At 31.2% G+C, this 16,750-nt stretch overlaps 1 protein-coding gene across 8 annotated transcripts in view; it reads right to left on the reverse strand.

The window, feature by feature from the left end:
- Eph (Eph receptor tyrosine kinase) overlaps positions 1-16,486 on the reverse strand; it is a 128,776-nt gene extending 112,290 nt beyond the window's left edge. For 6 of the 8 annotated variants that reach the window (XM_089220609.1, XM_015509411.2, XM_015509409.2 and 3 more), the window contains exon 1: positions 15,935-16,486. The gene's annotated coding sequence lies outside the window, so the exon portion shown is untranslated. The remainder of the gene's footprint in view (positions 1-15,934) is intronic. The other 2 variants (XM_015509405.2, XM_015509404.2) reach the window with 1 other exon arrangement.
- Between the last annotated feature and the right edge of the window lie 264 nt (positions 16,487-16,750).

Genomic DNA, 16,750 nt, shown 5'->3' on the forward strand with positions numbered 1-16,750 from the left:
TTGTATAATAGTAATATGCATTTAGAGCCTGGAGAGGTAATTTATAGCATTTTATACCAGTATTAAATGATATTTTAGTAAAAATATAATATTTTTTTATAATATATAATGGGATTTTTGTACATTTTTACAAAAATTACTTATTGATATCTTTCAAGCTATTAACATATAATTTTGAATTAGTTTTAATAGTTTGTTTTGCATAATTTCACATTTCCCATAGAATTGTTGATTCATATTTTTCTTGTTTTTTAGTGTATTAAATTTACAAACCTCTTCTAATAGAATACATTCCTATCTAATCACTTTAACGAAATTGTATTATTTCTAAACAAAGTATGAAGTTTTCTAATTGAGTCAATTACACAAAAAATACTATGTTCATTATTTTAATGAATACAATAAGTATATAATAATATACAGGTAAACAGTGTGTGGCGTTAGTATTTATTTTTATATTTGTTTTATTATTTTTGTTAACTTTGATGTGAACTATTATTAATTAAACTGTAAATGTATTTTAATATATTAATTTAATTTCTACGAGAAAAAAAGCTCATTTACGTTTTTGATGAAAACTTTATTAACTTGGATATTTGCCATACAGTAATTATCTCCGTCATCGTACATTATAACGCCATTTAAAAATATGAAAATATAATAAAATGTAGGGTACAATACTACAATACAACCTGAACATTGTACAATATTTAACATAATATTATGAATAGACATGATTAAACAGTTTCAGTGTGGGGCATTCTAGGGAACTAAGAAATTACGTTGGAATCCTGAGGCAATAGGAATGTTAAGTTCGGATGAGTTGCAAAAAAAAAGAAAAATAGAAGAAAAAAATACAAAACAACTCGTTATCTGCAATCAGTACCTCGACGGTAATCGGATACCGTGTAATTATTATTGCGTTCTGTCGCGCGCGTCAAAATACAAATCCAGATATAGATCGCGGGCGTTTTTGTTTACAGCGCGCTCAAAATACCACCAGCCACCGACTCACCCCTCCAATCATACTACAACGTCGAGTACTCGTGATACGCGTACATCGATCGTGATCCCAACTGCCCACCGTGATGGTAAAAGGTCCCCTATTCCAATCGATTAATGGTCTCCGATAAAACGATCACAATCTGTTTGCATATAATATATATACATATACGTTGGTAAGAGAGAAAATATGTATCTATAATACTGGCATGCAATTTTTTTTATTTTATCTTTCTTCATTTATACACTCAGTTTACCGTGTTAACGTGTTCCGTTGACACCAGATTGCAACCGGTCATTTTTTTTAGTTTTTAAAATTCTCCTTATCGTACTTTTTAAGCTTTCGGGTTAAACGATGCCAACACGGTTAGAACACACAAATCATCGAATTACGCAATTTGTCAACGGGCATACAGTAAAAGAATATTACAATGACAATGGTTCCAGGACCCACAGGAATTTTATTTTATGTCAACTGCTCACACTGTTTGGTTACTGCCCCACGGTTTTTTGAACCCGAGATTTGTTACTGCCGAGGGACAGCAGGTGTGCGCAGGAGTTGTTATCAACCAAAAAAAAAAAAAAAAAAAATAAATAAATAAAAGGGAGGAAAAACATAGAATTCAGACAAACATGTCGCTTTTGAAAATTACCCTATGGGTTTCTTTGTTACCGTCAAACGACGAGGTCCTTTTACACTTTTAACGACCCCACCAAAAAATACCATTACTTTTGATTAAAATAATAATTACTTAATTAATTAATGATGCACTTAAATTTTTAAAAGACTCAAAATACTTTTTTATCTCATTAAGATATATAATATTTTAACTATACGTTAACAACTATCAAATATATACATGCATGTTAGATATTACTTATATTTTTGTATTCCCAGGGAGAATATTATATATATTACACCCTATTCAATATATGTTCTCCATAATTTATTTCATGTTTTCGGGATATCATTATAGCTTTATAACGTAAACACAATTAATTTTAAAGCAATGCAAATAGAGATTATTCCCACGCGCCAAACAACTCGAGCGACTTATAAAATGTTAATTATACAACAATTGGCGGCAAATATTATTCATTAATAAACAAGATATTAAACCGTGTGAGCCTAAGACACGTTCATGTACTAAGTATATATGCAGCATAAAACACCAAATTGCCTGTTAAAATATATTTAAATATTTTAGGAGTACTTTTCCATGTTTTAATTATAAATATTGTAATGGGAATATATTATATTATAATGAATATATAGGTACAAAGATCAACGACAACGAACACGGAACCGTTATATATAGCATGCATTATACATTATACACATATAGATTGATTATTATTCGTAAAAAATTAACATATTATAATATATCTGTATAATATAATATATATTCTAACCTATATTGGATACAATAATAAGCAATAACTCCGACGTGTTGTCAAAAAAAAACATATAATAATACCCCTATCACTTTTATTATCACCCCCACCAACAAGAATATCAACGAAAGCATCTGATATCTCCACAAGTAATCACACTGATAAACATTTTTTCAGTCAGCATATTGAGATGGTTAAGGGGAGAAGTTGGCCCAATACGAATAGCGCGTCAGATCTAACATATATCGTATAATATGACGTATTGTGCCTAAAAAATAAAAGCGCGGATGTGTTCTATAACTTGACCTGCTCTTATCATGAAAACATGATCCGAATTCGTAATATTGCTTATAATGCATAATATTGTACATAATATGCATAATACACTCTACAACGACGGACGTTTAGATATTATCATATTACAAAGCAGGGGAAAGGTTATATACCCGCACACCATCGCCGGTGGTTTGCTTTCGTTCTACATCCGTCTCATCGTATTCTCGTGTGTTTGTTTAGCGTCAAACGAGACACAATAGCATACATTATAATTATTATTGTTATTACTTTTTCTACAGTGAGGGAGCATATAATTTAAACATTATAGGTATACAAGTTACAACCTACAATGCGACCGCTTTCGGGTACATGCTCAGTGGTCGACAGACGACAATCGAATCATTTCATATTGGATACCAAGTACACACATAACACATAATATTATATAAAATAATATACACCACGCGGGGTTTTTGTACATTGTATTGTGACGTACTCGATTATTGAAACAAAATCATAAATTCTTTAATCAAAATACATGTATAAGTATGTATGTAACACGAAGGTACCTAATATGTGCATACATTTTAAAGTCAAAATATAAGTCATTGAACTTTTTAAAGATTATTAGCATAATTTAAACTGTTGGCAATTATGATGGATCGTTCATAGTTTATTATTCGTACATAAACCGTTAATAACTTAATCAAGATATCACTGTAGCTTAAGATCAATACTATTATATAGTTTATAGAATGAATGCACGTTTATATACCTACATATAATAAATTATAATAGTAAACTCAGTATACATTCGATATACTGATAGGTCATATTTTGTAACCTATATGGGTGATAGTAATTATTATTCCTATATATTGTATACCTATATGCCATATATTACATATTAAATTCTTATGTACTTATGAATATTTAGTTTTTCATTAAGTATTCAAAATATAATAATATGGTAAACAATATTTGTGATGACTTCAAAAAAATATAATTTCATGAAATGTATAGATTTCATTATCATATTTTATGATCGAGAATGTTTAAAAAAAAAGGCTGAGTGACAATTTAAAAAAATCACGGGTATCAACTTATAAGATTATTAACCATTCAAAATGTTATGATAGAACATAAGTAACAAAATGTTAATCGATTTTTTATAAAGTAGGTAGGTAGGTACATATCAAATATCATATTTACAAAATGTATTTTAATAGATAAACCGCAATGCCTGAAATATTTTTGGTACACATTTTATAATTTAATTGAACATCACAGATAAATAAATAGAAAAAAAAAATGAAATTAGTTTTTATTTTCACAGACAATATGTACCCGTAAACTTTTTAATCCGACTTATAATACCCAAAAATTCCAAATATTTATATATTTTTACATCCACTTAATTTTTCACTCAATTAATATATAAATACAAAGCTATTCAGCATAAATACTACACAGGGATAATAGACGCGTGTTTAAAAGTATACTAGGGAAGGAAGTTTACGCGACGCAGAAGAATCGATTATTTTTTTCTTCTATTGTGAGCGAGAGAAAGGCACTTTTACCGAAGCTACTAAAATTGATTAGTTTTCATGCTCAACGACGATTTTCTTCGTGAGCAAAAATATATATTTCAGACATTTTATACTTTTTTGGAAATTATTTTAAAGTACCACATATACCTAAAATAAAGTTATGATTAGGCAGGTATACTATGAAATATGTATGTGAATACAACATTATCGAGACTTATAATCTTTGTCAGGGGAACGAGGTGGCCGAGTGGTCTACCGCGTCGGCTGTGGCTCAGCCGGACCGGGTTCGATCCTCGACCATCGGGCGGCATTTTTCTCCGGGCAAGTCGCGGTGTCCGGAGAACAAGTGCCGCCATCCCCGGGGCATGGCAGAAACCTACGGGTGCCCCAATAGAAATTTTGCCAAAACTCTCACCCTGCACGTGTAAAACCAACCTACAGTTCCACAAGAACCTACAGTATTACCCCCTTCCCAATGGCCTTAGTTGCCGCGGGATAATTAAAAAAAAAAAAAATCTTTGTTAATTATTGAGTTTAATGATAATCACAAAAAATAAAAAACATAATATCATAAGGTGGGCGTATATTATGTCGAAGCTGATTATAAAAAAAGCAAGCTCGTGAGCGTTTCTTTTTTGTCACCCTCCCCCACTCCGACACATTGATTCCAAGCAGAGACCCGGTTGTACATAATTTTAAGTAACTAGAAGAGTTAATCTGGCGTAGGAAGCGATTTTTTTCATTCTTATTCATCTACTATTGTAATTTGTCAAAGTCACCGGTGATAATGTTATTCTTTGCAGCGATGTTACACTGATAGACATGGACGAGATAAAGAAAACGCCGACCATTACATTATTATGTATTCAGGAATAAAATATTCAACCGGTCTTCAGTGTAAGTATTATGCATATTTTCGTATGACACGTTGTCGCTGGAAATGTACCAATATATGTATATCTCTTAATTTATAATTTATAACTTATAAATGTATGACATAATAATATTATATTAAAATAAAACCAAAAATTATTTAAGAAACTTCCGGACCAGTTAGATAAAATATCAGATAGGTATATAATTTATAATTTGAACGCCTTTTTGCTATTTATGTTACCGGTGATTTAAATTTATATTTATTTTAGCTATTTCGTATGAATAAACTTAAAAATATTAAATGTAGCCAAAACAATATAAACAGGATCTATTGGCTATTAATGGGAGGAGTTCGTTGAATTACTCACTTAGCATTTTAAGAACATAGGTTGTACAAATGATAAACTTTAATTAATGCATTTTTTCTACTTGTCGTGAAATTAGGTACCTACTTATACAGAATATTTTTATTTTCACTAAATTTAAATTATTGTTACCAACTAATAAAAATAATAAAATAAACGATAATTTTTATTTGGAACTCACAAAAAAAACTGTTATAGAGCATAGACTATACTCATTGTTTTAAGTGCCTTACATTATAAAATCGATCACCCTATATATTTTTATAATATACTGATGAGGACTTTGTCTATTTATAATTATTTTTGTCTGGGGCAAAAAATTGCATAAGATATATTTTAACATACGATGTAGTCGATGTACAAATAATAATCTTGTCAACGATTTTTTCACTTATATCATCAGAAATTACATTTTTGTTTTTTCACTACCTACGTTATTGTTATAATTTAAAAACACTACATGGGATACAACGAATGAGTTTTAAATTTTTTGAAGTTTCGAAACTGTTTATTTTGTTCCTAGGTTGTTTCATAAATATGACTAACACTGTGACATAAAACAAAAACGATTTTTGAAATGTTGTTATGAGTAAGAAAAGAAAAACACATGTGGACAAAAAAAAAACTAACATCGCATCGATTAGTCTACACAAACAACCCCAAGTGTTAACCCAGACAACCATCCGCAAGTCCGTGACGTTTTGCAGATCCCTAAAGAAAAAATTCCAGAACCCAATTACGTAGCCCTAAAGCGGCCATTTTCTACTTTCTCTATATTTTTTTATTATTATTATTATTTTTATCTTCGAATCCCATGGGCAGCAACCGCTCTCCAAATTAAACACCTAAAATTCATCGGTCGCATAAATAAGGATAATTAATTACAGAGGCTATCCCCTTCCAACTATACCCACCCTTACAATGGCAGTGTGTTATATTCGTCGGAAAACGATATTAAACCCGGCAGCTACGACCGGGTAAGGGAATGAGCCTACGTAGGACGGCGACATTGGTGGGAGTAGTGGAAAGAGATGCGATTTATAACGCTGTTAACTCGCTACAGTGGACCCTTACCCTGTTTTTGCGTACACTGTATTTTATACCGTCTTTCGGTTTTTATTGCTCTGAGTAAACGCGGAGAGGGGATAATCCGGGATTCACGAAAGCCGATTTCCCTTGGCTCTTCTATAACCTACAAGTGAGATAAAGACACAGAGAGAGAGAGGGGATATTCTCTTTTACTTTTTTTTTAATATCTAACTTTCGGATGGGTCCACTTTCGGTCAAACGTGAATTATAGGCCAATTTATTTTCGAATTCCCATTTGCAATTTTGTATTGTTTATTTGTTTAAGTTTTATATAGTGTGTGAAATGTATTTAGCGCTACAGAGTTAATAAAACGTTATTAATATTTTATTACTATATACACAATTAAGAAATTATATCCTGGCGATTGTTGCTGCTATTAGTGTCATAGTTTTTATCACAAGAGATCGTGACTTAAGGTTATTCTGTAACCACACAACTATTATTATTAGGTTTTGTGAACAGAATATCTATTTAACTTTCTTCTCATTATCATTCACATAAAAGTCCCTCGATCAATTCAAATGTCAAGTTGATAGTTCTTTTGAAAAGACTAATCATCGTTTAATTACCCACGTTTTACTACAAAATATACTATCAATTTTGTGACTTCAAAATACATTTTAAGTTTGTGTAAACCAATAGGTACTTATTGTCCAGTATTCTCAAGCACACTAACTTGGCTGTAACAAATAGCAATAGTACCTATCAAAATAAAATATAATATTAATATTTTTTATTAAATAGAAATTTACTTAATTTTTATTATTTAAAAAACAACTACAGAATTATTAGATGATTGTACAATCATAGGTAACAATTAATAAATAATATATAATTCATTATTAAAATTAAAAAAGCTCTTTCCAATCTTAAATGTTTTATTAGGCGTGAGGCAATAAAGTTTTATTTATTTTCTAAATTATTAGTTTAATTAAATAGATAATTTAATACTTGTTGTAAACAACATAAGTTAGAATTAGGTCAAAGATACATTGACAATATTTCATATTAATACTTTACCATACAAAATATGATGTAAAATCTCAATAGTTTCGATCGAGAACCGACGAGAAACCGAACAATTTTTGTTACTGCAGCTGTACTAGTTTTACTATACTCGTATGGCGTATACAATTGTGCGGGCTGAAATTTAATTTTGGAACACTACGGCATTTTGTACTACTAACACTCGATTTACACCCTAAACCAGCATCCCCCAGATACATTATAAATTAACCGATTGTCCGTTTCGCGGTTCGTTTATCACGGGGGTGGAGACGACTATTGCATATGTATACACAGTTGACATTGTCGAAAAAATTATCTTTTAACTCTCCACAATTTTTTATTATTATCATTTATTTACGTATTTATTATTTTTTTTACATTACCCGGTAATAGAATATCACGGCAAACCAGTCATATCAGGTTACCCCCATTCCTTATCATGCGATACGAGTACGTCCAAAACTCGTCTAGCCTTTTTTTTTTACAAAAATATATGCACACGCACACACACACATACATACATACATACATACATACATACGAACTCACCCATAATACGCCATTGTTTTTTGAACGGGTTGACAAAGTAAAAGAAAATGTGTACAGAGAATATGGCTGCCGGCGAATTGCCTGCCAATTATATGATGTCATGCGCGGTAGGGGTGGGCAGCAGTTTCCCCTACAGCCGATGATTTAACACCAGACGCATTCTATTGTGTAATTAGAGGGAAGAAAAGAATATAATAAATATATAAAATAATATATATATTTATATTATGCATGTAGGGTCTTTCTTTACCACTCAATGGGAGGGATAGAGTTTTGTATATAATATATTGTCCGTATATTTTACAATACTTAGAAAGAGCTAGGCAGATACAGAGAGAGGAGAAATAAATGTTTTAACGTTTTGTATGTAATAGAACGATCAATATATCCAGGAATACTATTTTCGATATTTTAAAGTTCCCAATATTAATAATATGATTAATAGATGACCCACCTGTTAGGTTAGAAGGTTACCTACATGTATATTATAATAACGATGATTATACTGTGTGTCGGGCGTACGCGCCTTATGTGTGTCGATTTCGATAAGTTGTAATAGCAATTAGCCTGTAATGTTCAGCCAATTATATTATGAATTATTATGGCTGGTTTTTTAAATATATTATTGTAATATGGTGCTTGAGATAAAAATATTTCTAACCCCTCCTCCCTCCACCATCACAAGGACAAGGTGTCTCAACCCCATTTTTATTTTTACATATTATAATGAGATATAAACGTCGGGCGAAATACAACAAAGACTGTCAATACTTAATAGACCATTATTTTCTAAGAAATTCGTTTGTTTTTTTTGTAGATATGTGTGTGGTTAGACGATGAAAATTGAGAGATACTAAAAATAAATGAAATGGGTAAAAAAAATAATACCATAAATAGTCGTGTGGACAAATCAAGTAGAAGATACCGTTACATAATTTACTAACTTGATGTGACATTAGCAAAATGATTTTTTGTAAATAAATTACATTTATGAATATAAGCACTTTGAAAAAATCACAGGAAATCTCTGCGCACTCATTTTTAAAGTCTCCTCATTCTTCAATATAATACATCTTTCCTTCTCACAAACTACTACTTTTAGAATAAAATATGTACTTTGTCGGCATTAGATGTTGCCCTTTACATATTGTTATGATCATCATTAACAATGATATGAAAAATGTTGTTATTCCGATGATTAGAAAGTAGGTATGTCTCGAACATTTACGCGTTTAATATCTTAAAATCGATATTCGATATACCATTAGAAAATTCTTGTAAGTTCTGAAAATTTTAGTAACTTATAAGTTATAATCAACTGACAAAATGACATTTTCGACCCAGATTACCATTTTGTCAAATAAGAAAATATAATGCTACAAAACTCCAATTATGATCATACAAAAAATAATTTTAGGTTTTTAATACGTAAACTTTAATACTTATACACTGATGTATTTCTTAAAGATATATAACAAAAAAAGTAATATTTTAAAATTTTAAATATAGGAAGGTACTATAATTTCATTGTCAAAAATATTACTATAGCCATAGGTTTTTATTCATTTGTAGAAAAATATAAATGATAATAAGAATTAATATTAGATACACCTATTAAATTTTTGCACCACGATAAATAAAAATTATTGCTTTACCGTTTTTTTTTAGTGTTCTACAATAATTAATTTTCATTAATATATATATATATATTATAATGTAAATAATATTAAGATACGTCTGGGATACATGTACCAAAAACTAATAATAAGTAATATAAAGGTAGGTACTATAATAATGAAACGTAATAAACTTTATGAAAGATTAAACTACATATTTAAATATTGACCTAAACCATCAATGTGTAATATATTTATAAGGTACCTACCTGAATTTTTAAAATTAATTTTTAAATCTGGCAATTGCTTTTGTCATGGTTTAAGAAGTTTAGTTTATGAACATGTTCTGCCGAAATTACCGGCTTGCACTTAATTCAGTTATTCCTTAATTATTTACATTTGAGTAAGTATTTAGCGGGGTATTTAGTATAATATTGTTTTAACCAACTTTAACAAATTACTATAACTAATAGGTAGTATAAATTAAATATAAATAATAACATAAAAATAACATATACATTTTAATATAAATGGTTTTTAGTAGGTAGGTAAGTTATTTAAATACTCTGGTATGATTGAAGTTTTAAGTTTAGTGAATACATTATAATAATTTCTTGTGATTAACGAAAAATAATCAAATACTGTCATTAAATTAAACGAAACAAAAATTATATAGTTGAACAGGAAACATCAAGGATTTTATTCTGTTCATGTTAAAAAATTATTTTTAAATAATTGAGGAGGTTGCCGTCATTTTTCGAGATTTCTTTACCGTTTACACCAGAGAAAATAATTTTGTTTTCTTTTAATTCAGCAATGGAAACATAAGAGGAGCCTACGTTATTAACTGTATAATTTATTATGTGAGGTCCCCACTAACAGTAGCATGAAAACCCGCCCGCGTCCTACTTTTCAGCCCATAATTATTACCAAGTGGCTCAAACCAAAATTCCTAACTGTATTTAATTTTCACAACACAATTAAATTATCTGTGGCACATCGCGAACTCACCATAGCAGTAATGCAAGTTCAACTTATCTATTTATTTTTGGTTTATAAAGAATATTTTAAGAGTAGGAGATAAAAAAAGTTTACATGCAACTGATAAACCCCGACGTGACGTCAGCTACTTGTATTTCTGTCTTTTCATTGGATCATCTTCGGACCATTAATAAATGGAAAAATAGACGAACATTAATCTTCGAACAACCAATACGTTACGTATATTATGTATGTATATGAGTGCTAAATTCCACCCTCTCACCATCTTGCAATCTTACTTAGTTTTTTCAAAAAATAAATTATACAAATGTATAGGTACATATTATATTTGTTCACCACAAATCGATTGTCCAACTTTATTAACAATTATATTTACTTATGATTTAACGTCATCAGCAAAAAATAATAAAAGTTTGATAAAATAAAATCATCAAATAGATTAATTGATTCATATACAATTGTACAAAATGGCATCCTTTTGGTACGTCGAAAATGCAATAACGATAGACTCCCGTCATTCATTAAAATACGATAATATTTTATTTATTACAAAATTTAATGTATTGTTAAATAATGTTTGACTTTCCCACACCAACTCTAAGTTGTTACCGAAACCCGAGCCGAAACCCATATTTCCTTCCTTTTCAATAGATTTGTACACAATCCATATAGGGAACTGACAGTCAAAGATTTACAGAAATTCTATATAACCAACCCAATGTCGATTATGTCCCAATTCCATAATATATCATACAATAAAATGTGATCGAACACAATAAGTTAATAATAATTAGGTGTATTTCCTGACTTAATAACCCTCAACCATGTAAAAATATCAAATTACTACAACAAAAATACACGGGTAATCAACATTTTTGGATTTAATTTAATTTACACGCGGTTGCAATAGATCACAACATGATTTTAAAAATTTAATAAACTTCCTGGAAAACTTTTAATATGTTATCCTTATTCCTTTTCAAAAATTGAAATACAAGAAATCAGAATTTCGATTATTAATAGAAAAAAAAGCAGTTCACTATGCGTTGTTTGAAATATTTATTACGAAAACCAGTTTTAATCTCTGCACCAGACAACTAAGGAATACAATTATGTATCTACAATTTTATTCATCAAAACACTAAAAAATATAATTCTGACGACAATATTATAATATCCGTGCCATAAAAGTATTATTCTTGTCTATTAGACCGTTCTCATGATCTCATGTTGTAGTTTACCCCGAGAAAATCGGAAAAAACGAAATAATTACACACAGGATACACACACGGGGTACAGGTGCTTTGCCCGCAGGACTGATGAACCACGACCGTGTATGTGACAGATCCTTCTGTACGCCGACGACAGCGGTAGTGATAGAACAATGCGTCAGCGTCGGACATATTTTTGTGACCGAAAACTCGTAATTTGTATACCATTGTTATACACATCGAATAGTGATGACATGACGAGGATTTTTTTACGCACAATTCTTTCTCACAATTGACGATAGAAATACGCCCATGCGTGTCATGATGGTCTTTTCAAGAAGTGTATTTTACCCCTAAACCCTTTTTTTATATTATTTTACTGTTTTTCATTAATTTCGAAGACGGATATGTAGGTCTATGATCAATGGAGACGAACTAAAACGTATTATTATTGTGTATCATACCTATTGATTGAAAGTACGTAATATCCTCGGTAATATCGATAGTACTGGAAATATTGTATTATTGTTTTTAAAGGAAAATATACTCTTGGTTGTTTTGTTTTCATTTTACTCATATGCACGATTTCCTTTCTGCAAGACTGATAATCATAAATCATTCATAAAACGTCCACCGTCGCGTCATTCCTTATACAATATTTTCTCTAACAAGTAACAACTTATGTAAATTATGTCTAGAAAAACTAACATAAAATTGCCCCAAAAAGAAAAAGTACTGCTTCTATATTTTTGTAAATAATATATAAATATATACTGTATGTATGCATGTATGCATGTATGTATGTGTGAACAAATTAAGTAATATTGCTAAGTGTAATTTATTTTGTTTCATTACTATAATAAATAATAACTGTTTTTTTTTTAAATGACTTGGAATGAAAATCTTAAGCTGTAATGGAGATAAGTATTAAAACTATGAAAGTATAATTCATGGTATATTGCTAACACTAAAATTTAAATAAAAATCTATAGTGAATATAATTTATTAAGATTAATATATCAAATAGGTCAAACAAGTGATACCACATTAAAAATACAATTTCTAGTAATAATGATAACTCTTCGTTACTGTGCATTGTTATCAATTACAGAAGACAAATAGTTTCAAATTTACAATTGGTTGGATCGTTCGGTTAGCAAAAAAAAAAAAAATGTTTTCTTAACATACCTACATAGGTAATAATGGTAATAACTTAAAACACGTTGTGACGAATCAGAACAGATTTAAAGTTGATATTATTTACTGTCAATTACAAATCACTAGGTGCATTGGAATAAGCAAGGATAAATATTTCAACACTTCAAATAAAAATTCTTATAAGTAAATATTAGATTTTCAAAAGAAAACTGTCTATTTAATATAGAACCATAATGTTGATATAAATTAAATGACTGTCATTCAATCGATCATGTATTTTGTCTTGTACAAATATTGAATATTATTATTTATTTCATTTTGAAGACTTTTTTTACAAGATTTAAACTTTAGAGATAAAATATCTTGACATAAACTTATCAAAACAAAGAATCACCAACAACACCATTAAATTAAAAATAAATATATAGTTTTATATGTTTAAACAGATAAACCATGACTACATTGGTATTAATGATAACTGGTTAAGAAATTTTTTTTTAGTGAGGGAGTGTAGATTAAAATTTTTTTCTACTGCAGGGGCAAGACAGAAAAGGTAAGCGAGCTACATGGGAAAAATCGAGGAAAAATAATATGCGATGTATGAAAATATGCGTATTCCGAATGATTTTCGTCTGGTCCTATGTGTAGTATTTCAAGGAACAGACTTACAAGGGTGCTGCTTATTGCATTCCATGATAGAGGTGGAGACAGTGGTGGCGATGACCGACCGAACAACCTGAGCCCGCGGCGAACAACCGTATATGTAGGTACATAAAGAGGAGATACAAACACACATCGAGAAATATAATAATAAAATTATAAATACCTATTTATATAATGGATGGTTTACCGGCGCTCGGCATGTATTATAATAATAATAATTGAGGGTAAAGTGCGCTTTGCGTCCGACGGTTTCTGTCCGTGGCGGTGGGGCCGACAATATTTCATGTCAGAGGCACACAGACACTGACACACCGTATTATTTTGTCGTGCTCAAACAGTTTTTCTATCATTTTTTTTTATTCATACACACATAATACCCTATATTATTATAATGTTAATACAAAGTTTTAAAAATGACGCACTAGAATAAAATATTATGGGTTGATCTCCGTGTGAATCGTATAGGTTATTGGGCAATGATTGTGTGCAATTTGGTTTTACAGCTAGCTATAAAGTACAACAATTTTTATTTACGGCCTTAGGGTTAAACAGCAGCAAAATAAGAAGTTATACTTACATTTTGAAAATATTTACATTACACATTCATAATATACCTCCTCATAAGGCCATAATATGCATACAATATACATACACATGAGATATGAACTTCCATTAGAAAATATTTACCTCTTCATCTAGTATAAAAAAGACGAGATACCTAATTATATTATAAACTCATGTTTACATCAATTTATTACTACCTATACCTAATACATTAAAAAAAAATTAATGATAAAAAAAAGAAAAAAACATGTAAAAAATTCAACACATTTATACGTAATACCCCACAAACACCCTACACATTTACGTAATATGTGGTATTTGAACTACCTATTTGAAAAATTCCAAATATTTCCTTCACCTTTATTGTGGTTTGTGGGGCGTTAAAACCAACACAACTGCTGAGCCACTATACTTTAGGTGTATGCAATTTCACGAGATGTGAATTTCACTTAATGAAAAATCAGTAAACCCCCGTAACTATTACAAGGAACTACTGAAAAATGTGGTTGTTCCCGAGAAATTGTTTCAAATATGCGAGTAAATAAGTTTCCAGCAGGGCACGCACATATATACGACTATGACAGCGAAGGAATGTTGTGAAAAATCGATATTCGTTTAAACAGTTCCAAAACGAGAGAAAAAAAGTTAATTTTTTCAGATGGTCCGAACAAATTAATATAAATTAGGAGACCATCAATAATTGTTATCTTATTCACAATTAATCGAGTTCAGAGTGTTAGAAAGGAAAAAAACATGATCATATACCACGCGGAACGAACTTTTGTTATGCACTACACAAAATATTATTCATACACCTATATCATATATGATGTAATATATTTGAATATTATATATGTAGATAGATGGGTAGTTTTTTTTTTAATCGTATTAATGACGAGATTGTCCCTCGTCAGATAGCGGAAAAAAATCGTCTAGCGCGTTTTCGAGTGGGCCTACACAGTGGAGCTGAATGAGTGTGTAGTCGGTCGTCGAGTGCACCGTCTGCGGGGAAAATTTCGAAATCGTCCAGAGTGGGCGGCGGAGGCGGAGGGACTGTGTGCTTTCATCACCGTCTGCACCAGCATAATATTGTATCATACCTACGCTACGCAAAATCTGGCCAGAGGGCAAAACAGCGACGATGGCAAAACAGCGCATTATTAAAACACGACAATCGAAAACGCATCAACCGGGTCATTGGTTGTCTAATAGGTATATTATTATTTTAGTATAAACGAAATATTATATTAGTCGCCGTGTGTGGTAGGAGGACGAGGGCAATTAGCGTGGTACTTGGAATATGATATTAATTGAAAAACCCAAACGCGACTTGTGCGAGCAAAGATTTTTTACAAAAACCTTGGACGCGAACCCTTTTTTCGAAGAGGGTCAAAAGGTCCTGTCGGCAATGAGTACACAGGTGGGGCAAAGGGTCAAAAGCCGTGAGGATTTGTCGGCGGTGGGTTGGTAGGTGTAGGTATAAGGTACGCACGTGTCGTTGCGGCAGAGGTTTTCGTCTCCATTAGTGCAGGTATAACATTATGTTGTAATATAATATTTAATATTTAAGCTAATCGCATTATCATGATATTTTGGAAACGAAACTCACCTCTAAATTTGCTCGTCGTGTGTTGTTCGGCAAACGGTTACTGCTATGTTGCTTCGCGTAGAACCGACAACAACAGCAACAAAATAAAATTACTAATCCGCGACTAAAGTCCTACGACTTTTCGATTACTCGACCGGCAACGGAAAACCGGTTTGATATTTTTTCTACGCCGATTCGTTAGGTTTTCGGTCGGTTTTTGAAAATAAATTTAAACAAATTAATGTATAAAAACAATAACAACTAATCAAAAGCGCACGCACACACACTTGACGTGTGTAATATTATATTAGATTATTTTTAATATAAGCACACAAACCAAACACCGATCGGAACACTAAATATGATTAATTTCCGGAAAATCGAATCGATCTAGGTAAACGATAGCGGTGGATTAATTAAGAATAATTGACGATCAAATAAAGCACAATAATATAATTAAACGCACGGCACGGCACGGTGGCGACGACGTCGGCGGAGTTTCGACTGAGCGGAACGACGACGGGCGCGGAACGAACGTGTCGGCACACCAAACTGAACTGACTGGCGAGTGGCTAGGTGCCGGCAATCGTCCGACGGGCACCGACGAAACGGCGCGCGACGGCAACGCAGAATAACCGCTAACGGCTAACCGATCGACGGGCCGCCACCGCCACCACCACCGCCGCCACACCAACGGTCACCACTGCAGTATACTAGTCGCAGATTTACGCGCGTACTTGGGTAACATATCGTAGCATAACCGTAATTAATATTATCATAATATTATTATTATACCGATTGATCGATATGAAATTATTATTATTATCTCCAATATTA

This window comes from Diuraphis noxia, unplaced genomic scaffold (genome assembly GCF_037042655.1).
Source record: "Diuraphis noxia isolate RWA-SAM2 unplaced genomic scaffold, SU_Dnox_SAM2 contig0002, whole genome shotgun sequence".
Classification (NCBI taxonomy): Eukaryota; Metazoa; Arthropoda; class Insecta; order Hemiptera; family Aphididae; genus Diuraphis; species Diuraphis noxia.